This window comes from Lactuca sativa, chromosome 1 (assembly GCF_002870075.4).
Source record: "Lactuca sativa cultivar Salinas chromosome 1, Lsat_Salinas_v11, whole genome shotgun sequence".
Lineage (NCBI taxonomy): Eukaryota > Viridiplantae > Streptophyta > Magnoliopsida > Asterales > Asteraceae > Lactuca > Lactuca sativa.
The window spans coordinates 46,273,887-46,301,683 of record NC_056623.2 but is presented as its reverse complement, the minus strand read 5'-3'; positions in this window follow the sequence as shown (position 1 = coordinate 46,301,683).

Sequence of the window (27,797 nt, the reverse complement as noted above, 5' to 3'; positions counted from 1 at the left end):
TATGTTTCTTTTGATTTCGAAAATGGAAAAAAAAATTATTTATATAGATTTTCTTGAAACCTTAGGTTTTAGACGAAATAGTAGACAAATTAAAAAACCTATTGTTTTAAAGACTATTATGGGATCAATGTTGTTTTTTGGCTAAAAATAAATAAATAATTAGTGATTATGGCTAGCTTAGTAATTTTCTCTAAAAAAATAGTTTAAGCAACGAAAGAATTAAGGAGTATTATACAAAAAATAGAAAGATATCTACATGACCACATTACGACTTGGAAAACAGGTTTTAGATATTGGGCCTAACCGAACTTTTTCAGCCAGGCTGCTTCAAATTGATTGCAGAATTGGTCTCAAGCCCAATACCAGTCCATACTGGTTTTATTTTGCTTTACATCAGTTTTGTGAATACTTTTATTTTAGTTTATTCCTTGTACACCATTCATAAAATATCAAGCTGACAGCCTGACACATCGCCTTATGAATAGGTTTATCTGGGTTATGTTGTATCTTAGTTCAATGTATCAAAAGCTACTGAAAATATAATTTCTTAAATTTTTTATTGCATTTAAATAGTTATTGTTTTTTTTTTGGAACGGATTGTAGTTATATTTAACATATTAATTGTTTATAAAACTTAATGTATTTTATATCGACCAAACTCGATCCAAATATCCAACCATTTCACTGATGTGAAATTTTAGGCTATTTTATTTATATGAAAAAAACTTAAGTTTTGTTTAAATTTTGAAATATGATTATAAAAATTAGTCAATTTTTTTCTAGTTATTAAAAAACCCAAATTTGGTAATTAGTATAGTATTGTTTCAGATCATCTTTATCTCAAAAATCAAAATCTTTGATTAAACGCATAAAAACTTGCTGAAACTCCCAATATGGCAATATCTTTTAATAAATAAATGAAAACGATTAACAATAATAGTTTTTATTCACTGTCACGAGTAAAATCTCGTTTTGTTTTACCCTTTGAATAGAAAGCCTACTTGCAAGTTGCAAGGAAGGAGTGGCCACTGACATTTATGCAGCATGCCATGACTGTATTAGTCTACACCCTGTGCCCTGTGGGCTGTGGCCTGTGGCCTGTGCACTCTCCCCCACCATATTTTGATACAACAGCAGTCTATATCTATGTATACTTACAAAATCTCTCATTTATCATTTACGCTCATTCTAAGTATTGTGATGTTTGTTATGGACACCTCATTTCCCCTAAGCTCCACCTACAATTTATCCATGCATGCCATTTTTTTTTATGTTTAAAATGTCTTGTGCCGGAAAGGGAGCAAAATGAAAGAAGAGAGAAAAAAAAAAAAACAAAACGAGAGGACGACATCCATGGGGTATTTTTTCCCTGCTCCATTATAATAATTAATCTATAAAGCCGATTTTAAACAATAATAAATTGATTTCCAAAACAAAGTGATTGTGGGTACAGGTGCAAACGAGTCGAGCTACTCGTGAACTATCCATGATCGACTCGTTAAAAGCTTGATTCGAAACCGATTTTAAACAAGTCGGAACCGAGCTCGAGCTTAATATTTAAGCTCGTTTATTATACGAGTTTGAACTCGAGTCTGTGTCACTAAGCTTTATTAGACTCACAGGCCTATATATAATATAATATAATATAATATAATATAATATTATTTTTAGATAAAATTATAAAAATATCCTTACATATTGGCCTTATAATCTATTGGGAAATCTGCGAAAAAGTCCCAATATTTTATGTCAGTTTACGATTTAGTCCAAAATTAAATTTTGTTTACAAAAAAGGACAGATTACCGGCTAAAACTTCGGATTAACCCTTCGTGGCCGGTTTCACAGATTTAGCCGGTATCTCGTCTTTTTCGTTAATTAATCCAAATTTTGGGGTTTTTTCATTAATTAATCAAAATTTTAGGGTTTTTTCATTATTTATTACCAATAAACCCAAATATTTGGACTTTTCTGAAGATTATCTTTAAACTAATATATATTATATGATCTAATTTAATATCTACTATTCCATGTTTTCTTTCTTATGTTGTTGTAGGCTCACCGTGTGTTTTTATCGGTGTCGTCAAACCCAACAACAAAAATCTCACTCACAAGTCTCGTTAACTCCATCGATTTTCCAAAATTATCCATTCATAACTCTATGATCATCTTTCAATCTCCAAATAAATAACGGAGAAAATCCTTGTTGATTACGTGGATGTCCGTATTACCTAACCATGACTTGAACCCATACACTAATGGCGTTGTCCATAGTGTTGTTAACAATAGAAGACGAATCTCACATGTTCAACCACTAATACCTTGGCTCAAGTCTTACTTGACCCTTGTTTCCTTACAACACTATAGAAGCCCCAACGTAAGATGAATCCCACATGGTTCATCATTTATTGGTTTTTTGTTTTTATCAAAAAGTAAAGCATTTTGGAAGCCCCAAATAGACTAAAACGTAATAATGACAATTATTGTAATATCACACCAATTGTCATTATGACTTAAACGTAACATTACAACAATTGTCATTATTACATTTTAGTCTGTTTGGGGGCTTCCATAATGCATTAGTTTTTGCAAGACAAAAACCAACAAATTATGAACTTTTTGATAAAGATCGGAACACAATCTTATTGATGGATCCAAGATCTCCTTCTCGTCCCAAGCCTTTTTCTCCTCAACCTTCTTCCAAAAAATGCACTACAATATGCAATATTAGCCCCTCTTTCTCTCCTACAAGCATATAGCTCAATTAGGGTTTCTCTCAGAGTGTTAAGATGATAAGGGAGGCGGAAATGAAGGCTTAAGGTCCTTTAAATAGGACACAAACCCTGAAAATTAGGGTTTTCACACTCAACTCCTACTCGTCGAGTTGGGGTCCTCCAACTCGTCGAGTAGACTCTAGAAATTACGCGATCATTAACACTCTCTACTCAGCGAGTTGTGGCCTCCAATTCCTCAAGTTGATCAGACAACAAGAATATAAATTAATTAAATATTATACATGGGAGTCAGGATGTTACACCTATTGTAAGGAAACAAGGGTCAAGTAAGACTTGAGCCAAGGTATCAGTGGTTAAACCATGTGGGATTCGTATTTTGTTGTTAGCAAAACTTTGGACAATGCCATTAGTGTATGGGTTCGAAATAAGGTTCGAGTCATGGTTAGGTAATAGGAACATCTGAGTGTTGGAACCGTAGCTCTTAGGTATACCAAATTAATATTTTAATAGTTTAAGATGGATAGCTTGTTGACATTTTTTATACAATTAGAGTTAACATTCTTCATGGTTTTCAGTACATAATATCGAGTTGATTTTTTTTACCTATGTTGAGTTTTTTAAGCTTAATGGTTCATTCTTCATGGTTTTCAAGCCCTATTGTAAGGAAACAATGGTCATGTAAGACTTGAGCCAAGGTATCAGTGGTTAAACCATGTGGGATTCGTATTTTGTTGTGAACAACACTATAGACAATGCGAATAGTGTATGGGTTTGAAATAGGATTCAAGTCAAGGTTAGGTAACAGGAACATCCAAGTGTTGGAACCACGGTTTAAGTCATGGTTAGGTAATACGGACATCAACGTAATCAACAAGGATTTTCTCCGTTCTTTATTTGGAGATTGAAAGATGATCATAGAGTTATAAATGGATAATTTTGGAAAATTGATGGAGTTAACGAGGCTTGTGAGTGAGATTTTTGTTGTTGGGTTTGACGACACCGATAAAAACACACGGTGAGCCTACAACAGCATAAGAAAGAAGACATGGAATAGTACATATTAAATTAGATCATATAATATATATTAGTTTAAAGGTAATATTCAGAAAAGTCCAAATATTTTTGTTTATTGGTAATAAATAATGAAAAAACCCTAAAATTTTGATTAATTAATGAAAAAACCCCAAAATTTGGATTAATTAACGAAAAAAGACGAGATACCGGCTAAATCTGTGAAACCGGCCACGAAGAGTTAATCCGAAGTTTTAGCCGGTAATCTGTCCTTTTTTGTAAACAAAATTTAATTTGGGACTAAATCGTAAACTGGCCTAAAATATTGGGACTTTTTCGCAGATTTCCCAATAGATTATAAGATCAATATGTAAGGATATTTTTATAATTGTATCTAAAAATAATAATATATTATATTATATACAGGCCCGTGAGCCTAATAAAGCTTAGTGACATAGACTCGAGTTCAAACTTGTATAATAAACGAGCTTAATATTAAGCTCGAGCTCGGTTCCGACTTGTTTAAAATCGGTTTCGAATCAAGCTTTTAACGAGTCGATCATGGATAGCTCACGAGTAGCTCGACTCATTTGCACCCATACCCACAATCACTTTGTTTTGGAAATCAATTTATTATTGTTTAAAATCGGCTTTATAGATTAATTATTATAATGGAGCAGGGGAAAAACACCTCATAGACGGCATGCCCAAGAAACGGCATGTCGTCCTCTCGTTTTGTTTTATTTTTTCTCTCTCTTCTTTCATTTTGCTACCTTTCCGACACAAGACCTTTTAAACATAAAAAATGGCATGCATGGATAAATTGTAGGTGGAGCTTAGGGGAAATGAGGTGTCCATAACAAACATCACAATACTTACAATGAGCGTAAATGATAAATGAGAGATTTTGTAAGTATACATAGATATAGGCTGGTTTTATTACAAATATGATCAAAAATTTATTTTTTTGGCCCATATTTCAAAATTTTGTTACGATACATCATAACTTTAGTTTTTTTACAACTATTTTTCACAAAAAAAAAATTGAACATGTTTTTTCTTTATAAAAGCATATTTATACAAAAAAAAACATATTTTCACATAAAAAATATTATATTTTCTATATAGTTTTTTTTTTTTAAAATTGTATACGAAATACCTATTTATAAAAATAGGTATTTATTAAATACATAGATATATACAAATCCATTATTATATATATATATATATATATATATATATATATATATATATATATATATATATATATATATATATATATATATATATATAAACATACTTTACAAAAAAAAAATATATACTAACATCTATTTTATTATCAATATATTTTGTAAAAAACATATTTATACACACACAAATAAGTATTTGTATACACATTTCTTTTGTAAAACCATATATATATATATATATATATATATATATATATATATATATATATATATATATATATATATATATTGCTAGGTTTTAAGCAAAACATCAATCCTATGGTGTACATGCAAACCCTAATAGCTTTTGGATCTAGTTTGTCTAATGAACATGCAATTGAATATCCAAAGCTATAAACCCTAGATCTATCATATAAGAACTGAAATAAGGGTTTAGTAATTACCTTTAATTGTTATATTGTAATAACAATCAATTCCTTGCTTTGATTGGCTTCAGAAAGCTTAGTGCCTCAAGTGCTGCACCTCTAATGGAGTCACAAACACCACTAAGCAACTTGGATGAAGAGGATAAGAGAGGAGGCTGCCCCAAACGTTTAGAAACCCTAGAGGAATACTTTTTTAAGTTTTTGGAGCGTAGGGTCCCTTTATATACATGTAGGCTATTAGGGTTTACAACTAGGAAACCCTAATCTGGCTGCTTAATCCCTAAGCAGCCCATGGACTCCTTTAACATATCCCTTGGATGATTTCTAATGGGCTTTCCATAGAATTCGTCCAACCTATATATTATTAGGTGATCCATAGCCTAATTATAATTATCTTATAATCACAACTTCAGTCCCCCTAAGTTTAATTAATCTCTTTTAGCCACAAAATTAATTCTTGACTAATATTAATTAAACAATATGATTTCTCTTTTAATATATTATTCTCATAATATATTAATAAATCATATTTAAACCTTTCTCTCCTTAAATCATCCTACATATTGCTATGGTAAAGGCAACCCAAAAGGACCATGCTCATAATCGGGTCAAGTACATAACATAATAGTTATGGACTTAGACACTAATCCAATAGTCTCCCACTTGGATAAGTCTAATAACTATTTTCCGTATGACTTCAGAACCTGATCAGCAATCATAGCTTTCAAAAGTCGTTGTCAACTCTGATCTTATAAGATAGCGTGTCTTTTAGATAAGGGATCATATATTCCTCCATTCTCAAGACATCGTATAGACACAAGACATGAGTTTCAATCATTCTCTCTATACTGTTTTCCGACTTCCGATTTATGACGACTGGCAACAGTCTACAATTGAACACATCAACTTAGTCTCGGCTTGGCCGAGCGCTTAGGTGTCATCACTAAATCATCGAGAGGCCCACATATATCGCTTTTATCCCACTTTGGGTAAAAGGAATGGATAAAATTTGACTCATATGCTTGCTTGCATTCACTGATCAAATCACACACAACAATAAGTTTTATAACACCAAGTTACTGGTGCGTTTACTTATTATCAATGTGCAACCGACCAACAAATAACAACTCGTACGTCTCGGTTTCAATAATATACAATGGTATCGTCTCACTAATCACCTGTGATAAATCCATGACGTGATCCAAGTGAGCGTGGGTTTCATCCAATACTCTAATCTTATCAAATCACTCATGAACCCTGCAACAAACTTGTGCTATGTCTAAACTCTTCAGACAATCTACAGACTCTTCATGACAGTCTTCCTTCATACCTACTTCCAACGTATGAATGACTGTGGAGGTTCGAATAACCCAATTATTCTGGAAGTCAAAACATGCAAACTGAAACACAACAATAATACTTAATCCTGTATGGCCCCAAAACTTTTGAGCGTAAATAAAACACTTTTATTTAAACACCATATTGACTACTCATTATTCATTGTTTAATGTTTCAGATAATCAACTTAATACTTGAATTACAACAATAGTTGTCCCATGCTCCGAGCATGCACACTATGTTACCTATGATCCTTACTTTGTGAAATAGATCAATTGAAAACCTTTCCAATGAAACTCATTTCACAATTCCCAATCCTTATCATTAGTGTTAGAACACAAGGTTCTTGCCACTACCAAAATATGCTAGATTCTAATGTTTTATGCAACAATCCTTTCGCAAAGTCATAGCACAAAAGTCACCAAGACTTGGCCAATGAAATTACAAAGTACTCTATCGGAAATTGTTACAAGACAATTCCATAGACGTGAAGTCTCACATTCAAAGTACATTCCTTTGAAAATCCTTCTTGCATAAAAGTTTCTAATCTAGACATAGACTCTCAATGTCCAACTCCCAATATGGAAAGATTTCCCGATTTGCCATATGACAACTCATTCTTAATAGAATATTATATATTCATAATAATGTTGATATGGTCCATCCAATACCATACTTCCAACTGCTCACAAGCGACCAATCCTCAGCGAACTTTGGAACGTCCTTTAATAGTTGTTTAATTATTTTAGTCAAAACCGATTCTAGCCCTTTTCCCTCTTAATGCACTAGGCATTTGGAAAAAATTTAGAATGGTAAAATATTATAGCATTTGCAATTGATCCTATACCCGAAGCGTATGGGACACGATGCATAATGTCTTACATAAAGATATGATACTTTATCAATCTTCTGTCATAATATTTTATGTATCACGTTCTCACAATTCGAACTATGAAGAGGGATGTCGTAATCATAATCGAAATTTAAGAACACACTATGTATCCTTTGACTAAATTTATTAAAATTTCTCAATCTAAGCTTTAGATTTTAAAACGAAGTATAATATTCTCTCCCTTAATTATAGCAACACAATTTTTCAACCCATGCAACTTTGCAAATTAAATCTTTGTTTTTATATAATTAATATTGCTAACTTGCAATACTTACCATAATAATCATACAAGCATAACACTTATGCTCCCACTATCATGATGATTATTACCATATAAGCATAACACTTATGCTCCCACTAGCTTTGACATGTATTCAGAAAACAACTGAACTTCTAGAAAACAATGCCTATTGAATTTCTGAAGTTCATATTTCTCATACCAGATGCTTCGATAAGCCTTTATCTAAGCTTCTTAAACTCATACACCTTTGCCTTAGAAAGCTCACATGTGTGTCTAGACAAATTCCGAACTTATGTTACTAAGTCCCAAATGTTCAGACTGATTGCCAAATCTCACAATTCGAACTATGGAAAGGGATGCCGTAACCATAATCGAATTTGAGAATACAATTTTCACAATTGCTATCTTCTTAAAATCTCTCTTAGTGAAAGCATTTCCTCACAGTCATTTTCATGAAGGAGGGAATCTTATGACACTTAGATTTTATGGTGTATGAGTTCCTATCCATGTGAATTTGCCAAAACCAAAGTTTGCGACAAATCCAAACTCATATGGACTGGACTTTCTTAATCTTGATTTCTTGCCTTATGGTAACACGAGTGCCCACCATGTCTTCCAAGTAGTTTAGCAAATTATCCTTACATATCAATGTACTTTCCATTGATCAAGGTGCTTTGTCTTTATGCATTCAAATGAGAACTCATAGAACTCACATACATAATTAACTCAATTAGAATAGCACAGAAACAAAATAATGTCAACACGATAGGTTGTAAACCTCAAGTCGTGTGCTAGTGATGATCGATAAGGTTTATTCTTGATTTGTTCTTGAAACTTTTTCAAAAACATTAAAACTCCGACTGACTCCTTGACATATAAGGTTCTCTTATCAAGAAGAATTTCTTGACAAACAAATATTCAAGAGTTAGTGTAGCTTTTATCAAGACAAAACACTTCACAAATTGGTCCTAGTTGGTCTTTGTCTTATCTAAGACAACACAACTTACCAATTTCAAACGTGCAAAAATGAGAAAAAATTTCCAAATTCCACATTTGTTGAGTGTTATAAACCTTCTTAAGACTTGTCACTCAATTCACAATCTTGGAGTATAACTCTAAGACTTGATATTGGAACGAAGTATGATTGACTTCTTGATTTAACCATTTCCACAATTCTTGATTCCTCTTCTTAGACATACAAATATACTAAGACTCACTTAGAGAATCAATTGAGATACGATTCTTAATCATTAAGACTTATCATAAAACACAATAAAAAGTACTCTCCCTTCTTCTTAGAATAGAGAAACTTTTATCTTTCTGCCTACTTGATTCTTCTTTATTCGTTCTGCTATTCATTGAAACTCTTCCAATCAAATCAGAATTACACTTAATCTTATAAGTATAATCATATTTACTAAACTTTAGTAAATCATGATGAATATCTTTGTCACTCTTGTGGTGGACTTGATCAACACACAACCTAGTGTACTTGATCTCCTAGTCCTTCACTTGATTCTTTGTCAAAGAATTAGTCTAAATTTCCCAAATGTGATAGTTTTTCATTCATCATACAATACACGTTGCATGATCCGAAGTTTCTATCCACTTGAAACTTGGGTGATGAGAAACTCTCCCTATTTGGTAAACTCTTGACACTTCCACAAATGACCTATTTAAGAATCAAATCCATTATTGCTAATAATAGAAACCTTCAAACATCAATTTTTCATACATGCCATTGCAAGGATAAATAAATAAGATAAAATAAAAAATTCATTTTATTGCGGAAAAAATTTGTCCTTACAATGCAATTCAATTAAAAAATTGTGTGTAGCACCTGGTTCCTGGTACGTTAATCTTATTTGAGTGTTTTCTATTTTTAGCCTTGGACTCGGCGAGTCATAGGTCCGACTCGCCGAGTAGAGACGGGACCCGGGACACGTTTAAGTAGGCGACTCGGTGAGTCCATATCCTGGACTCGGCGAGTCACCGCTGTTGGATGAAACCCTAAGTTTCAGGGGTTTGCACCCTATTTAAGCACTCATTTCCGCCCCAAGCCAGCCCCCATTCACCCTCAGAGCCCTATACCTCGTTCAAGCCTTGTTTCTTGTGGAATTGAAGCCTTTGGTGTGTTCTTTTGAAGCTTTGGATTGAGAAGGAGAGGAGATCAAGAAGAAGAAGAGGAAGTCAAGCACCTTTGAGCAATCTCAGAGTGTTCACTAAGGTATGGCTCGTTTCCCCCATGTTTTCATACTTATGGCTCCATTAAATCCCTTTTTGATCCATTTCCAAGCTTATGTATGCTTGTGGACTCGTAATAAGCTGGGTAACTTCTAGATCTAGGTGAGATTGAGCTCCAGGAGCTTGGATCTATTGCCTTTATGGACCCATGTTGCATGTACACCCTAGATCTACCCTTTTTGGTGCATTTTGAGCCCTAAAACCCTCATTAGTGAGTATCTACACGTAAAGTTGGAAACTTTACGTGTTATTCATGCTCTAGGAACCCAGATCTGTGGATAGCATAAGCTGGATTCAAGCAAAATCGACCATATAGAGACTGCATGGTAGCAACTCGGCGAGCCGTTCATCTGACTCGGCGAGTCTGCTCGCGAGTCTCCGAGTTTGTCCCCTTTTCGTTGTGTCGAGTAGAGTAGTGAGTCGCGGGGTGTGACTCGGTGAGTTGGAAGCCGGACTCATCCATGAAGGAACTCGGCGAGTCATTTCCCTGACTCGGCGAGTTCAAGGCAATCTTCTTAGATCAAGGACAGACTCGGCGAGTTGTTCATACAAATCGGCGAGTCTCAGCATAAGTGTTCCACGGATGAAGATGAACTCGGCGAGTTGTTCGTACAACTCGGCGAGTCTTAGCATAAGTGTTCATTGGATGAAGATGAACTCGGCGAGTCTTAGCATAAGTGTTCATTGGATGAAGATGAACTCGGCGAGTTGTTCATACAACTCGGCGAGTAGGATGAAGGACTTGAACATCAGTTTGGAAGGAGACCTCGTCGAGTCAACGCCTAACTCGACGAGTAGAGACGGGATCCAGGTCATTCGATTGGATAGGGACTCGGCGAGTTGGCGAGCCAACTCGGCGAGTCGGGTCAACTGAAAGTTGACTCTGACTTTGACTTAGGGCATGATTAGGGGTAATATGGTCATTTTACCTAAAGGGCAGTTAGCAGTGTTTGATTGAGTATGTTGTGGGAATTACAGCCGGAGGATTTCTGGAGCAGCAACAGCAGCAGCAGTAGACAGTCAGTTCCCGATCAGATCATCAGCTACTTCGAGGTGAGTTACCTTCCAGTAGCGGTGGGTCTACGGCCACAATGCCGGCCCACCAGTAGGAGTTGTATGTAGATGATTGTCTCTGTGATATTCATCTAGGGATTACTACTACCTATGTTATGTTTATGTGCTAGTATGATATGATGCTATGTGCTAGTGACAGTAGGGGGAGATAGTCCCCGAGGTATCCGGTCGGTATGGCCGAAGGGGTAGTCATACTCAGCCATGTTAGATAGATTCTGATATTGTGATACATGTTATGTGGTAGTAGTAGAGGGGAGAAATAGTTCCCCAGTATCCAGTCGAGAGGACCGAAGGGGAGGCCAGCACCCAGATATGCTAGGCAATATCCGGTCGAGAGGAACGAAGGGGAGGCCAACACCCAGATATGCTAGGCAGTATCCGGTCGAGAGGACCGAAGGGGAGGTCAGCACCCAGATATGCTAGGAAGTATCCGGTCGAGAGAACCGAAGGGGAGGCCAGCACCCAGGTATGCTAGGCAACGTCCGGTCGAGAGGACCGAAGGGGTAGGTCGGGCACCCAGATATGCCTGACAATATATGTATGTTATGTGATTTTATGGTATGTGGTACATTGGGGGAACTCACTAAGCTTCGTGCTTACGGTTTTCAGTTTTGGTTTTCAGGTACCTCTACTTCAAAGGGGAAGGAGCCGGCGCGGTATCGGCCTATCACACACACTCTTGTTTCCGCAGTTATGAGTTTATCCTGGGATTGATACTCTGATATTTTGGTTGTTCAAATGTTGTGGATTTCAAATTTGGTTTTCAATGTGAAATGGTTTAATTAAACAATGTTTTAATTATTAATGTTTTCTAAGTAATGTTTTAAAAACGAAATTTTTGGACGTGAAAATTGGGTCGTTACAAGTTGGTATCAGAGCCCTAGTTTGAGGGATTCGGACTCACCTTCGGGGGTGTCTGAACTCAAATCGAGGGAGTAAAAGATTTTTTTCAAAAAGAAATGTTTTCTAAGAATTAAGAAAATGGTTTGAGAAAGAACGAAGTGTGTGATGTGCGCGACCGGCCGAGCTCAAGTAAGTATTCCCCAAAGTAGCCATACAAGTTTATGCTATGTTTATCAACTAATGTAGAACAGCATGCTAGAATAGGACTAAGGATCCAGGAGTGATGCCTTATGTGTATGCTTTATATGTTTCAGCTGTATGAAAATTCCATGCTAGAATTCAGTAGACAGCAGTAGGATAGCCTGTTAGGTTATGCCTGATAGTATGAGTTTAGCTCTGTATGCTAGATCAGTTTCTCTCTATGAGAGCGGATTTGCTTGAGATTGTTCCCTTAGTTCGAATGTTGCTTGCTTTGTGCTTTGTGGGACTCCGAGTGGTGGGAGTTAGCCATTAGATGAATACGTCACGTCACATGCGATCAAGGTTGAATAATCTTAGAGTGCTGGATTTGGCCCTATTACGCAGCTCTCGTTTGAGTCTAACCATTGTAGGGACGAGTCTGTTACTCGAAGGATTATCCGAGCCTCACCACATGTGATGGTATTCAGGTAATGGTTAATTGGCACTACTAAGATGCCTTCAGCAGTTGAGGACCTGGTAGGGTGGAGCATGAGATTTCCCTAGGGCAAGCCTAGGATGAGTATAGCAGTGATCAGCCGCAGTGGAAGGGATCTGGTGGAGTCGAGGCAGTCCTTGAAGAAGGTACGAATAGATGTGGAAGGTAGTATGGGCCCGTACTACTGAAAGCAGAGGATCTGTACCCGAACCAAGGGAGGCCAAGATGAGACCAGGGAACTTGTAGTAGATGTGATCCCTCAAGAAGTAGTAGTATCGCTAATAATTGTATTGCAGAATGGTGGTACTTCGATCAAGGCCGATAGATGGCGGTTTAGGAGAGGGGTCAGGTTCGGGATCAGGTTCCGAGCCGGTAGATGAGGGACTACGCGAGTTCATCGCGTCAGAGATCACCAGGGGTATCCTTGAGTCGACCCCCATTATCTTCGGGTCGATCAAGGAAGGGATCATCGAGTTGATGTAGGATCGCCTCAGGGCGTTCAGGAGTGACATGGCATCTGGCCAGTCGGGATCTCGCACGCTGTCCTTTAAGGACTTTAGGGGCAGTGGTGCGCCAGACTTCCACGGGGTGAAAGACCCCATTGATGCCAGGCGATGGATTGCGGACATCGAGTCTGCACAGTTGACTAGCTTCTGCCCCGAGGGGTCGAAGGTGAGGTATGCAGCAGGGTGTTTACGAGACCGAGCTCGAGATTGGTGGGAGTCAGTGGGTGAATCGTTGGGAGCCTCAGCTATCGAGACTATGACCTGGTCGGACTTTGTGACCAGGTTCAGGGCAGAGTTTGCGCCGGCTGTCGAGCTTCAGCAGCTGGACAAGGAGTTTTTGGACATGAGACAGACGACGGAGACTGTGGCGGAGATCACCGCCAAGTTCCGGAAGAGGGCACTGTTGGTTCCCCAATATGCGGGCGATGAGGACATGAGGAGGACCCGCTATCATGACATGCTCCGGGATGATATCCGGGAGCACGTTAGTTTTTCAGCTTGCCCCACCTTGGACTCTATGATTGCCAGGGTGAGGGAGAGGGAGATAGATTTGGAGCACATCCGAAAACGAAAGGCAGAGGAGGGACAGTCAGGATGGGCTTCGGGGAAGAAGCCCAAGGGATCAGATTTGGGGCCAAAGGGCCAACAGGGACGGGGCCGCTGTAGGAAATGCGGCAAGTCGCATGAGGGGGCGTGCACGTTGGGATCATCAGGCTGCTATAAGTGCGGCAAGTCTGGGCACTATAGCAGGGATTGCACTGCTCCGGCAGCAGTTATTTAGACGTCTGAGTTGTTGTGTTTCCACTGCAAGCAGAGGGGCCACAAGAAGGCCAATTGCCCCCAGTTGACAGTTACAATTCCGGTGAAGGCGCCAACTCCAGCGACCCTGCGGATCACAGATGGCCGGCAGGGCAAGGCAGAGACTCCAGTGGTGAGGAGCCGGGCATTTCAGCTGACCGCCGAGGAGGCACGCGCAACACCCGATGTGGTGACGGGTATGATTCTTTCCCTCTCATTTATTTATATGATGTTATGATATTGATATGTGCTCGGTATATGTATATATGTGTTAGGATCGTTCCATGTGAATGGTATCCCAGTTCAGGTGTTGTTCGATTCGGGTGCTACCCGATCATTTGTTTCCCTTGCGCTTAGCAAGAAGTTTCCTGAGTCTTCGGGCATGTTGGATTGCCCTTTGGAGGTGGAGATTGCCGACGATCGATCGGTGCGGGCGTCGTCAGTATTCAGAGATTGTGTTCTGAGGTTATTCGAGGAGCGCTATTTGGTGGATCTGGTTCCCATTCCGTTGCGTGGGAACAAGGTGATTATAGGCATGGATTAATTGAGCCCTAATGGGGCGGTGATAGATTGCGCACAGCAGCTAGTGCGAGTCAGGACCCGAGGTGGGGGAGAGTTAGTGATTCATGGCGAGAGGCCGCAGTTTGGACCTGCAGTATGTTCAGCAGCGAGGGCTAGACGCTACCTTCAGCAGGGATGCGTAGGATACGTCGCGTACGTGATGGATACCCAGGAGGCGAGTAAGGCGACAGTGAGCGAGGTTCTGGTGGTGCAAGATTTCGCAGATGTCTTCCCAGAGGAGCTTCCTGGGATACCTCCAGAGCGACAGGTGGAGTTCAGGATTGACCTCGTTCCTGGTGCAGCTCCGATAGCCAAGGCACCGTATCGGTTGGCTCCTCCTGTGATGCAGGAGTTGTCTACGCAGCTGCAGGAGCTGCTAGACAAGGGATTCATTAGACCGAGCAGTTCACCCTGGGGAGCCCCGATTCTGTTTGTGAAGAAGAAGGACGGGTCGCATCAGATGTGTATAGATTATCGGGAGCTGAACAAGGTAACGATGAAGAACCGTTACCCACTCCCGAGGATTAATGATCTCTTTGATCAGTTGCACGGAGCATCTTGGTTCTCCAAGATCGATTTGCGTTCAGGCTATCACCAGATGAGGGTTAGAGAGGAGGACATACAGAAGACAGCGTTTCGGACACGTTATGGCCATTATGAGTTCGTGGTGATGCCGTTTGGGCTCACTAATGCTCCTGCCGCGTTCATGGACCTCATGAACCGCGTATGCAGGCCGATGTTGGATCGGTCTGTGATAGTTTTCATTGACGACATCTTGGTTTATTCCAAGACACAGGAAGAGCACGAGGAGCATCTGAGAGAGGTTTTGGAAACCCTGAGGAGGGAGAGCTTGTACGCCAAGTTCTCTAAATGTGAGTTATGGTTGCGCGAGGTGCAGTTCCTTGGACATCTCGTCAACCAGAACGGGATTTCAGTAGACCCGGCTAAGGTGGAGGCCGTGATGAGATGGGAGGTTCCTAAGTCTCCATCCGAGATTCGGAGCTTCCTGGGATTAGCAGGCTACTATCGGAGATTCATTCAGGATTTCTCCAAGATAGCCGTACCCCTGACACGGCTGACGAAGAAAGCCGTAGTCTTTCGGTGGGGACCCGAGCAGTAGGCTGCGCTTGAGACGCTGAGACAGAGATTGTGCAAGGCGCCAATCTTAGCCCTGCCAGAGGGCGTAGAGGATTTTGTGGTTTATTGTGACACGTCCATTTCAGGGTTAGGCGCGGTACTGATGCAGAGGGGGCATGTCATTGCCTACGCTTCGAGGCAGCTCAAGCCTCACGAGGCGAACTACTCGACGCATGATTTGGAGTTGGGGGCGGTGGTTTTTGCTCTCAAGATTTGGCGGCATTACCTCTACGGGGTTCGATGTACCATCTACACGGACCACAAGAGTTTGAGGTACCTCATGGATCAGCCGAATCTAAACATGAGGCAGCGTCGGTGGTTGGACGTGGTAAAGGATTATGATTGCGAGATCCTCTACTACCCGGGGAAGGCCAACATGGTGGCCGATGCGATTAGCCGCAAGGCAGCGCCGATCAGGAATATTTGCATGAGGATGACCGTAGTGACTCCCCTGTTGGAGCAAATTCGGGAGGCTCAACTGGAGGCTATCAAGGAGGAGCATCGAAAGAGCGAGCGTGTGGTGGGTCAGGTTTCCTCCTTCGATTATGATAGCCGAGGACTATTGACACTACACCGTAGGGTGTAGGTGCCGTATCACGGGGGCGTGCGTCAGATCTTGATTGAGGAGGCGCATAAATCCCGATTCTCTATTCATCCAGGGGCGACGAAGATGTATAGGGATCTTCGTCTAGATTATTGGTGGCCCTGCATGAAGCGGGATGTGGCTTGGTACGTCGAGCGATGCTTGACCTGCAGGAAGGTCAAGGCCGAACATCAGAGACCGCATGGAAAGATGCAGCCGTTAGACATCCCGTTGTGGAAATGGGAAGATATCACGATGAATTTTATCATGAAGCTTCCCAGGACCGCGCGTGGAGTAGATTCGATTTGGGTCATCGTGGATCGGTTGACCAAGAGTGCTCATTTTATTCCGATTCAGGAGAGCATATCGGCCGAGAAAATGGCCGACATCTATATTAGGGAGATTGTGGCGCGGCACGGGGTGCCAGTATCAGTTATCTCGGACAGGGATGTGCGTTTTACTTCCAGGTTTTGGAAGAGGTTTCATGAGGAGTTGGGCACTCGTCTGCACTTTAGCACCGCTTAGCACCCGCAGACGGATGGTCAGAGCGAGCGGACCATCCAGACTTTGGAGGATATGTTGCAGGCATGCGTGCTAGATTTCGGTGGTAGCTGGGATACCTATCTTCCATTGGCTGAGTTCTCTTACAACAACAACTACCACGCGAGTATTGACCGTCCTTCATTCAAGTTGTTGTACGGTCGGAGGTGCAGGACCCCGATATGCTGGGGTGAAGTTGGTCAGAAGGTCATGGGGAGCACCGAAGTAGTGCTCCAGACTACCGAGAGGATTCGGCAGGTTCGGAGCAGGCTTCAGACCGCGCAGAGTCGGCAGAAAAGTTACGCCAACAAGCGTCGATCCGACTTGGAGTTCCAAGTCGAGGATATGGTTCTCCTGAAGGTGTCGCCTTGGAAAGGCGTCATTTGATTAATGAAGCGGGGCAAGTTGGGCCCGAGATTCATCGGACCGTTCAGAGTTGTAGCCCGGGTGGGCGAGGTGGAGTATAGGCTGGATCAGCCAGTCGAGCTCAGCCAAATCCACAGCACTTTCCATGTTTCTCAACTGCGAAAGTGCCTAGTGGACGATTCAGCAGTAGTGCCGTTAGAGGATATACAGGTTGATGACAGCCTGAATTACATTGAGCGCCCAGTCGCAATCCTCGACAGGAAGTCGAAGGATTTGAGGAACAAGAGGGTGGAGCTAGTAAAGGTGCAATGGCAGCACCGCAAGGGTTCAGAATGGACTTGGGATCCGGAAGAAGAAATGATGGAGCATTACCCCGAGCTGTTTTAGGATCAAGCGGTAGACTTCGGGGACGAAGTCTAAAATAAGTCGGGGAGATTTGTAGCACCTGGTTCCTGGTACGTTAATCTTATTTGAGTGTTTTCCATTTTTAGCCTTGGACTCGGCGAGTCATAGGTCCGAATCGTTGAGTAGAGACGGGACCCGGGACATGTTTAAGTAGGCGACTCGGCGAGTCCATATCCTGGACTCGGCGAGTCACCGCTGTTGGATGAAACCCTAAGTTTTAGGGGTTTGCACCCTATTTAAGCACTCATTTCCGCCCCAATCCAGCCCCTATTCACCCTCAGAGCCCTATACCTCGTTCAAGCCTTGTTTCTTGTGGAATTGAAGCCTTTGGTGTGTTCTTTTGAAGCTTTGGATTGAGAAGGAGAGGAGATCAAGAAGAAGAAGAGGAGGTCAAGCACCTTTGAGCAATCTCAGAGTGTTCACTAAGGTATGGCTCGTTTCCCCCATGTTTTCATACTTGTGGCTCCATTAAATCCCTTTTCTGATACCAACTGTGACATCCCCAATTTTCACGGCCAGAAAAGACCGATTTTGTTTATGCTTTATAAAAATCAGAGTACTTCATTTCATAAAAAGGTTGCGGAATTTGTTCCCAGAAAAACATGGTAAGTACGTTATTAAAACATTTTCGAAGGAACTTAGTTATTTCATTTTAAAATGTTTGGGATGTCATCGTTAATACATCAACATAAGCATAAACAAAACTTACAATTATTTACACCAGTGATCTACATCTCTTTAAATCTCTCAGTGTAATGTCACTTCGTATCGTCACCTGTGATATAAATAAACTGAGTGGGTCAGGTTGGGAAACCTGGTGAGTACATAGGGTTTTCAACCCACAATAATATAATTATTATGTTCAATCATCAAACAATTAACTCAATTACCCATCCCTATTATCTTCTTTACTCTTAAGGATTTAACCTAAGAGTCATCTATCATGCATTCGTTTTTTCTGAAGTCCCTTACTTCCAGGGTTATAGGACTGGCACTAAATCCATAGCTGCCGATGTTTGTTCGTAAAGCACTAAGTCCATAGCTGCTATATCCTACTCATCAGGTACTAAATCCATAGCTACCAGTGTTCAATAGGTACTAAGTCCATAGCTACCAATTCCTAACAGGTACTAAATCCATAGCTACCAACATCTAACAGGTACTAAGTCCATAGCTACCGGCGTTTGTCCCATAGGCACTAAGTCTATAGCTGCCAATGTATACTCACATCATCTTCTATCTCTCATCATTCATCTACCCATATCATATCCAACATATTCGTATATATAAAATACGTATACCGTTTAAATTCTTTAAAACATGTATAAGACGTTCATCCAGCATAGACAGCAAGTATTGTAACGCCTGTAGATATGGGCTAGTTAATTTAGAGGCAATAGGGGTCGAAAATGACTTTTTGACAAAAGATTATTTAGAATAAATAATCTTAACCAAGTTTTAGTATACATCACAGGGTTTCCGTACATATAAAGAACGCCTAAATCCGAGTTATAACGAAGAAGTTATGACCCGTCGAAGTTTCGCGACAGAACCTGCACGATACCGGAAAGCGTGAATAGTGAATTTACGATAGAGCGAGATTTAGCCTTAGCGATCTAAACGAAAGTCGTAGAATATGTTAAACTAAGAACATCGATAAAAAGAACGCCCAAATCTGACTTCGTATGAAGAAGTTATGATTTTTCGAAGTTTCGGAATAGTAGTGTACAACCCGAAATTCGAATATTAGATCGAGCGGTTTTTGGCCGACACGACCTAAACGAGAATCGAAGATCTCGTTAAAATTAGCGTAACGAAAAAAGATGGGCGAAAACGGATGTCGGATGAAGAAGTTATGAGGATTTAACGGACCAATCATGTCCCGGCCCGTTAATAATATAAAATTTAAAATTGAGCCAAAATTAGCCGACAGAGTCTAAACGAAAGTTGTAGAGTACGTTCCCGCCATCGCGTGGATATAAAGAACGTCGAAAACGGAGTTCGTATGCGAAAGTTACGAATTTTTAAAGTTGAAGTATGAAAATACGAAACCTGGTGCGAGACTGATGATGTGGCGCGTTGTGGGCCGTCCGATGATGGTCACAGATCTCGCTTCGGATCATGCCACGAAGCCTCGCCCTACGCCCCGCGTACGAGATCCGGAACGCCCCGCGTAACCTCGGTCTTATCCCTTCCGAATGCGAGACAGCTGGAGTCGATCTGGCAGCCTTATCCGAGCCCTTACGCCCCGCGTAGGTCTGAGGTACGCCCAGCGTACCGAGGCCTCGCAGGCTATAAAAGGCAACGAAGGCAGCCCTCATTTTCACACCTTTTTCACTTCTTTCTCTCACTACTTTCTCTCTCTACAACCCCAAACCACCCCTAAGCCCTAGATAAAACCCCTAGCACCCTAGGGAAGCCCCGAGGCTCCCGGAGTCCCGAGAAAAAGGAGTTTTTCGGTTTCGAAACGCTGCTCCAATTAAGTTCCGGTTTTCGATAAAATTCGCTGTAAGTGTGCTACGCTTACGCAATTTTTTATATAGCTTTCAAATAATTATAAGAATGTTATTAGGTCCTTAAAATAATTATTTGGGCTATTATTGAGTGTTATTAACGCTTATTAATAGTCAGACTAATTAATTTGTCGTGGTTATCGTTAGACTAAACCTTAGTGGTATTGGTACTAGGTTTTATCGAAGGAAAATCGTTTTGAGAGTATCGAAGCGTTGTCCGAGTGCTGAGTCACCACCTTTCAGGTGAGTGCATAGTCATTTTCATCTTACACATAGATATGAAGTATTTTATATAAACTACGTGTTGTGTGTGTATATTATCTGTATACTTGCTATCTATGCTGGATGAACGTTTTATACATGTTTTCAATGATTTAAACTGTGTATGTATTTTATATCTACAAAATGTGTTGGGTAAAACATGGGTAGATGTAATAGTTGCTGTGTGACAAAATAAAATAATGAGAGGCCTCGTTATAGCTGTTCTTGATGATCTAGTCATCTAGCGGAGTATAGATGACGACCACGGACTATTCTAGACAGTCCAGTGGAACACTAGCAGGCTTGCAACATGTAGGTGTTTATTCGAACTGTGTGAACTGTGTGCTCACCAGGTATACTCCATCCCAATGATAGTCATTTGACTAGGTCCCTTGTGTTAGATGTTTTAGGGACGTAATGTGAGGATAACGGGAATGGGTAATTGGGTTGATTGTTTGATGTTTAAAAATAATAATTATATTATTTTGGGTTGAAAACCCTATGTGCTCACCAGGTTTCCCAACCTGACCCACTCAGTTTATTTATATCACAGGTGTTGATATAAAGTGACATTACACTGAGAGATTTAAAGAGATGTAGATCACTAGTGTAAATAATTGTAAGTTTTGTTTATGCTTATGTTTCTGTATTAACGATGACATCCCAAACGTTTTAAAATGAAATAAATACGTTTCTTCGAAAATGTTTTAATAACGTAATTACCATGTTTTTCTGGGAACAAATTCCGCAACATTTTTATGAAATGAAGTACTCTGATTTTTATAAAGCATAAACAAAATCGGTCTTTTCTGGCCGTGAAAATGAGGATGTCACAAGTATTCAGATAATATGCACACATAGCACGTAGTTTATATAAAATACTTCATATCTATGTGTAAGATGAAAGGTACTATGCACTCACTTGAAAGGTGGTGACTCAGCACTCGGACAGCGCTTCGATACTCTCAAAACAATTTCCTTCGATAAAACCTAGTATCAATACCACTAGGGTTTAGTCTAACGATAATCGCGATTAATTAATGGTCAAGCTATTATTATTATTATATAAGCGTTAAATAACACTCAATATAACTCATAATAATAGCCCAAATACTTATTATAAGGTCCTAATAACATTACTATATTAAAACATAAGCTATACTAAAGATAGGTTAGGCGTAGCACACTTACAACGGGTTTCTCGAAAACCGGGCTTCGCTGGACCAGCGTTTCAGAGCCGAAAGGCTCTTTTCTCGAGGCTCCAGGTGCCTCGGGGCTTCCTTCGGGTGCTAGGGGGTTTACCCTAGGCTTTAGGGGGTTAGGGAGGCTTAGAGAGAGAGTTTAGAGAGAGAAAGAAGAGGGTTGAGGGGTGAGGAAGTTGGAATGCCCGACACCTTTATTTATAGGGGTGCTGACTGACATACTCGCCGAGTAGGAGGACCTACTCGCCGAGTTGGTGCATGTGCCAACCTTCTGGTGGTGGCACGTGTCCAATTCTGGTGATGCCACGCACCCCCTATCGCGTGTCAACCTTCAAACTTAGAAAAATCATAACTCTCGCATACGAGCTTCGTTATCGACGTTCTTTATATCCACGCATAGGTAAAATCAAAATCTACAACTTTCGTTTAGACTCCGTCGGCTAACTCTCGACCGATCTCAAATTTAACAGTAGGAGGCGTTTAGACTGTTAAATGACCGCGAAGAATTCGTAACTCCTTCATACGGACTCCGTTTTCGTCTATCTTTTTACTGTTGAGTTCCTATTAATGATATCTTCAACTCTCATTTAGGTCGCGTAAGCCAAAAACCGCTCGAACTAAAATTCGAGTTTCGAGTCGTGCACTGCTAAGCCGAATCTTAGAAAAATCATAACTTCCTCATACGAAGTCAGATTTGGGCGTTCTTTTTATGGATTTTATCGGTTTAACATATTCTACGACTTTCGTTTAGATCACTAAGGCTAAAAAGGCTTCTATCGTAAATTCACTTTTTACGTCTCCCGGTGCCGTGCCGGTTTTGCCGTAAAACTTCGGCGGGTCATAACTTCTTCGTTATAACTCGGATTTCGGCGTTCTTTATATGTACGGAAACCTTGTGACATATTATAAAACTTGGTTTAGATTATTTATTCTAAATAATCTTTTGTCGAAAATTCGTTTTCGACCCCTATTGCCTCTAAATTGACTAGCCCGGATCTACGGGCGTTACAATTATCTCCCCCTTAGGATGATTACGTCCCGGAATCATCAACGAAACAGGGCTCGTATATTGACTCCATACGTCATATCTTCATCCTAGGTAATAATTTATAACTTCTATATTCCTTCAAGTCTATCTCTTTAGACTCATTGACTGCAAGCAGTACTCGATCGTACACCTACTCTCTACCTAAGGTTAGACTCCAAATTATGACCTTCAAGTCACAATCTCGATCCTTACTGGATACGAAATTGAGATGACTTCTTTTATTACTACTATGGATCGATGTGTCATATTCTAATGACCTATCATCGTATGTTGCAACACTTAGACTTAGGTCTCTTAGAGTTAAATTCTAAAACAGACTATGCCTTCCTTCATGTTCTAATGTGATATAATCACACTTTAACATTAGGCATTTCTAGCTACCAACTTCTTTAACAACGAGCGCGATATTTCTATTGATCGCTTTGATTTCAATCGTTTGGTTTAAGTCGGACGCTACATCAAACTTGGTTCTCTGAACCGCGTAACCTACTCATCGTAGTCGGACTTAATGTGATATGACCACTAGGGTCGGGATAACAACAATCTTCTTAGTCATTACCGAAACAATGGTAACGACATACTTGAATAAAACGAAATCAATTACTAGCTTCTTGGTACCCTCGTGACTTTCCCTGATCCAAGTGTGAGTCCTGTGCTTCCGGTAGTATAGGCCTCTACTACCATTCACACCTACTCATACTTGTTCCAAGTATTGTTTCGCAGTTTCCCAAGTCACCATGCAGCAAATCACACAATCATTCAACACATCAGATAACAAAACGAAGGTTTTATATTAATTCTTGAAACGATTACATAGGTGTTCAAGTTCACCCTAGACTATGCCTCTACTAGGCTACATCATACGAAACTATGGCTACTGCATAATCCGATCTTCGGGTAAGAAGTCCTCATTCTTGATTCCTCGCATGGTTCTCTGCTTCGTCAAGGATCATGTGAAATGCCCTTGGCCTTGGTTGCGTTTCTGGTCTTGCTGCTTTATTTTTCCTTGGGCAGTCTCTGGACATGTGCCCCTTGCCTCCACATCCGTAGCATACTTTATCATTATGTGTGTAGTACTTGGAATAGTGACCAGTCCTCCCACACTTGTAACAAGTCACTTCTTCGTTGCACTTCCCACCATGCTTCTTCTTGCATTTATCACACCATCTCGCTTCACCTCCATCTCCTCCTCCAAGCTTTGAGAATTTGCTTTCCTTGTTGGACCTTGAAGATCCTTCAAACTTCCGCTTCTCTCCTGCCTTATCTTTTTCTAGACCCTTTTCTCTTATCTGGGCCTCTACGTTCTTAGCTGCCCTAACAGCTGTTTTCAAGGTAGTTGCCATTTTGACCATTGGGCCAAAGTTAGTGGGCAGTCCGTTAGCAAACCTATCGATCTTGGAGAGTTCAGTAGGCACCAAGTAGGGGAATAGCTTCATCCTCTCGGTGAATGTGGTGGCATACTCATCAACACTCATCTTCCCTTTCTTCAGGTTTTGAAACTCGTTGTTTAGGTCTATCAGATCTATCTCCGAGCAGTACTGCATTTTCAACTATTCCAGGAACTCCTCCCATGACATCCGTATGGCTTCTCCTCGTGGCATCGTATCTGCCAATAGCTTCCACCAGTTCAAGACTCTAGTTTTCAGTTGTCTTACGGTGAAGACGGTCCTCAGTTTCTCGCTACAGTCGCAACTCTCAAACACCATTTCCATCTCGGAGATCCAATCCATAATCTCAACTGGCTTTGGGCTTCCTGAGAGACTTGGTGGTTTCGCGCCCAAGAAATTCTTGTACATCCGCCCATCCTTGTTGTTTCTCCCTTCTGGGCCATCCCCTTGCTCACCTTGAGTCCCTACTTGACTCACTTGGCGGCTGTAGTTCCCTTCCTCAGATTGCTCGGGAACTGGCTCCGTCGCTTCAACATGTACGGTAGGTTCGTCCCTATTCAACATCCGTCTCATTTCTTCCCTTTGTTCAGCCAACATAGCCCGAATCATAGCTTGAACTCCAGCCATGGTGACTAGCTCAAGCGCAACTTCTTCTACAACAGGTATTTGCTGAACCACTGGGGGTTGGTTTCTGTTCCCATTTGCGTTTACGTTTCCGCTACAGGTTCTTGCCATCTTGATCTATACACCGAATAAGGTGAATCTAGATCTTAATTTAGGATTGGCGTCTTAAATCATCCTTATCACCCCGAAATGTTTATATGCTAGTTCTAATATCGTAGTTAAACGCTTAGAATCCTAAACACATAAGGTTTCCAGATCCGGTCGGCAACAGACCATAGATCCGAACAAATAACAACATATCATGCACAAAGCATTTAGCACATAAAAACAATTTAGGCATCATTCCTAAAATAAGCTATTGCTCACACCTCACAATCATCGCTTAGCATTCTAAGTTTAAGTCTAGAAATAAATCCATATTCCTAGTTCGCTTAAACTAATACTCTGATACCAACTGTGACATCCCCAATTTTCACGGCCAGAAAAGACCGATTTTGTTTATGCTTTATAAAAATCAGAGTACTTCATTTCATAAAAAGGTTGCGGAATTTGTTCCCAGAAAAACATGGTAAGTACGTTATTAAAACATTTTCGAAGGAACTTAGTTATTTCATTTTAAAATGTTTGGGATGTCATCGTTAATACATCAACATAAGCATAAACAAAACTTACAATTATTTACACCAGTGATCTACATCTCTTTAAATCTCTCAGTGTAATGTCACTTCGTATCGTCACCTGTGATATAAATAAACTGAGTGGGTCAGGTTGGGAAACCTAGTGAGTACATAGGGTTTTCAACCCACAATAATATAATTATTATGTTCAATCATCAAACAATTAACCCAATTACCCATCCCTATCATCTTCTTTACTCTTAAGAATTTAACCTAAGAGTCATCTATCCTGCATTCGTTTATTCCGAAGTCCCTTACTTCCAGGGTTATAGGACTGGCACTAAATCCATAGTTGCCGACATTTGTTCGTAAAGCACTAAGTCCATAGCTGCTATATCCTACTCATCGGGTACTAAATCCATAGCTACCAGTGTTCAATAGGTACTAAGTCCATAGCTACCAATTCATAACAGGTACTAAATCCATAGCTACCAACGTCTAACAGGTACTAAGTCCATAACTACCGGCGTTTGTCCCATAGGAACTAAGTCTATAGCTGCCAATGTATATTCACATCATCTTCTATCTCTCATCATTCATCTACCCATCTCATACCCAACATATTCGTATATATAAAATATGTATACAGTTTAAATTCTTTAAAACATGTATAAGACGTTCATCCAGCATAGACAGCAAGTATTCAGATAATATGCACACATAGCACGTAGTTTATATAAAATACTTCATATCTATGTGTAAGATGAAAGGGACTATGCACTCACTTGAAAGGTGGTGACTCAGCACTCGGACAGCGCTTCGATACTCTAAAAACAATTTCCTTCGATAAAACCTAGTATCAATACCACTAGCGTTTAGTATAACGATAACCGCGATTAATTAATGGTCAAGCTATTATTATTATTATATAAGCGTTAAATAACACTCAATATAACTCATAATAATAGCCCAAATACTTATTATAAGGTCCTAATAAATTACTATATTAAAACATAAGTTATACTAAAGATAGGTTAGGCGTAGCCCACTTACAGCGGGTTTTCTCGAAAACCGGGCTTCGCTGGACCAGCGTTCCAGAGCCAAAAGGCTCTTTTCTCGAGGCTCCGGGAGCCTCGGGGCTTCCTTCGGGTGCTAGGGGGTTTACCCTAGGCTTTAGGGGGTTAGGGAGGCTCAGAGAGAGAGTTTAGAGAGAGAAAGAAGAGGGTTGAGGAGTGAGGAAGTTGGAATGCCCGGCACCTCTATTTATAAGGGTGCTGACTGACCTACTCGCCGAGTAGGAGGAACTACTCGCCGAGTTGGTGCATGTGGCAACCTTCTAGTGGTGCCACGTGTCCAATTCTGGTGGTGCCACGTCACCCCCTATCGCGTGTCAGCCTTCAAACTTAGAAAAATCATAACTCTCGCATACGAGCTCCGTTTTCGACGTTCTTTATATCCACGCGTAGGTAAAATCAAAATCTACAACTTTTGTTTATACTCCGTCGGCTAACTCTCGACCAATCTCAAATTTAATAGTAGGAGGCGTTTACACTGTTAAATGACCGCGAAGAATTCGTAACTCCTTCATACGGACTCCGTTTTCGTCTATCTTTTTACCGTTGAGTTCCTATTAATGAGATCTTCAACTCTCATTTAGGTCGTGTAAGCCAAAAACCGCTCGAACTAAAATTCGAGTTTCGGGTCGTGCATTGCTAAGCCGAATCTTAGAAAAATCATAACTTCCTCATACGAAGTCAGATTTGGGCGTTCTTTTTATGGATTTTCTCGGTTTAACATATTCTACGACCTTCGTTTAGATCACTAAGGCTAAAAAGTCTTCTATCGTAAATTCACTTTTTACGTCTCCCGGTGTCGTGCCGGTTTTGCCGTAAAACTTCGGCGGGTCATAACTTCTTCGTTATAACTCGGATTTCGGCGTTCTTTATATGTACGGAAACCTTCTGACATATTTTACAACTTGGTTAAGATTATTTATTCTAAATAATCTTTTGTCGAAAAGTCGTTTTCGACCCCTATTGCCTCTAAATTGACTAGCCCGGATCTACGGGCGTTACAGTATACGGCCACAATGCCGGCCCACCAGTAGGAGTTGTATGTAGACGATTGTCTCTGTGATATTCATCTAGGGATTACTACTACCTATTTTATGTTTATGTGCTAGTATGATATGATGCTATGTGCTAGTTACAGTAGGGGGAGATAGTCCCCGAGGTATCCGGTCGGTAGGGCCGAAGGGGTAGTCATACTCAGCCATGTTAGATAGATTATGATATTGTGATACATGTTATGTGGTAGTAGTAAAGGGGAGACATAGTTCCCCAGTATCCGGTCGAGAGGACTAAAGGGGAGGCCATCACCCAGATATGCTAGGCAGTATCCGGTCGAGAGGACCAAAGGGGAGGCCAGCACCCAAATATGCTAGGCAGTATCCGGTCGAGAGGACCAAAGGGGAGGCTAGCACCCAAATATGCTAGGCAGTATCCGGTCAAGAGGACCGAAGGGGAGGCCAGCACCCAGGCATGCTAGGCAACGTCTGGTCGAGAGGACCGAAGGGGTAGGT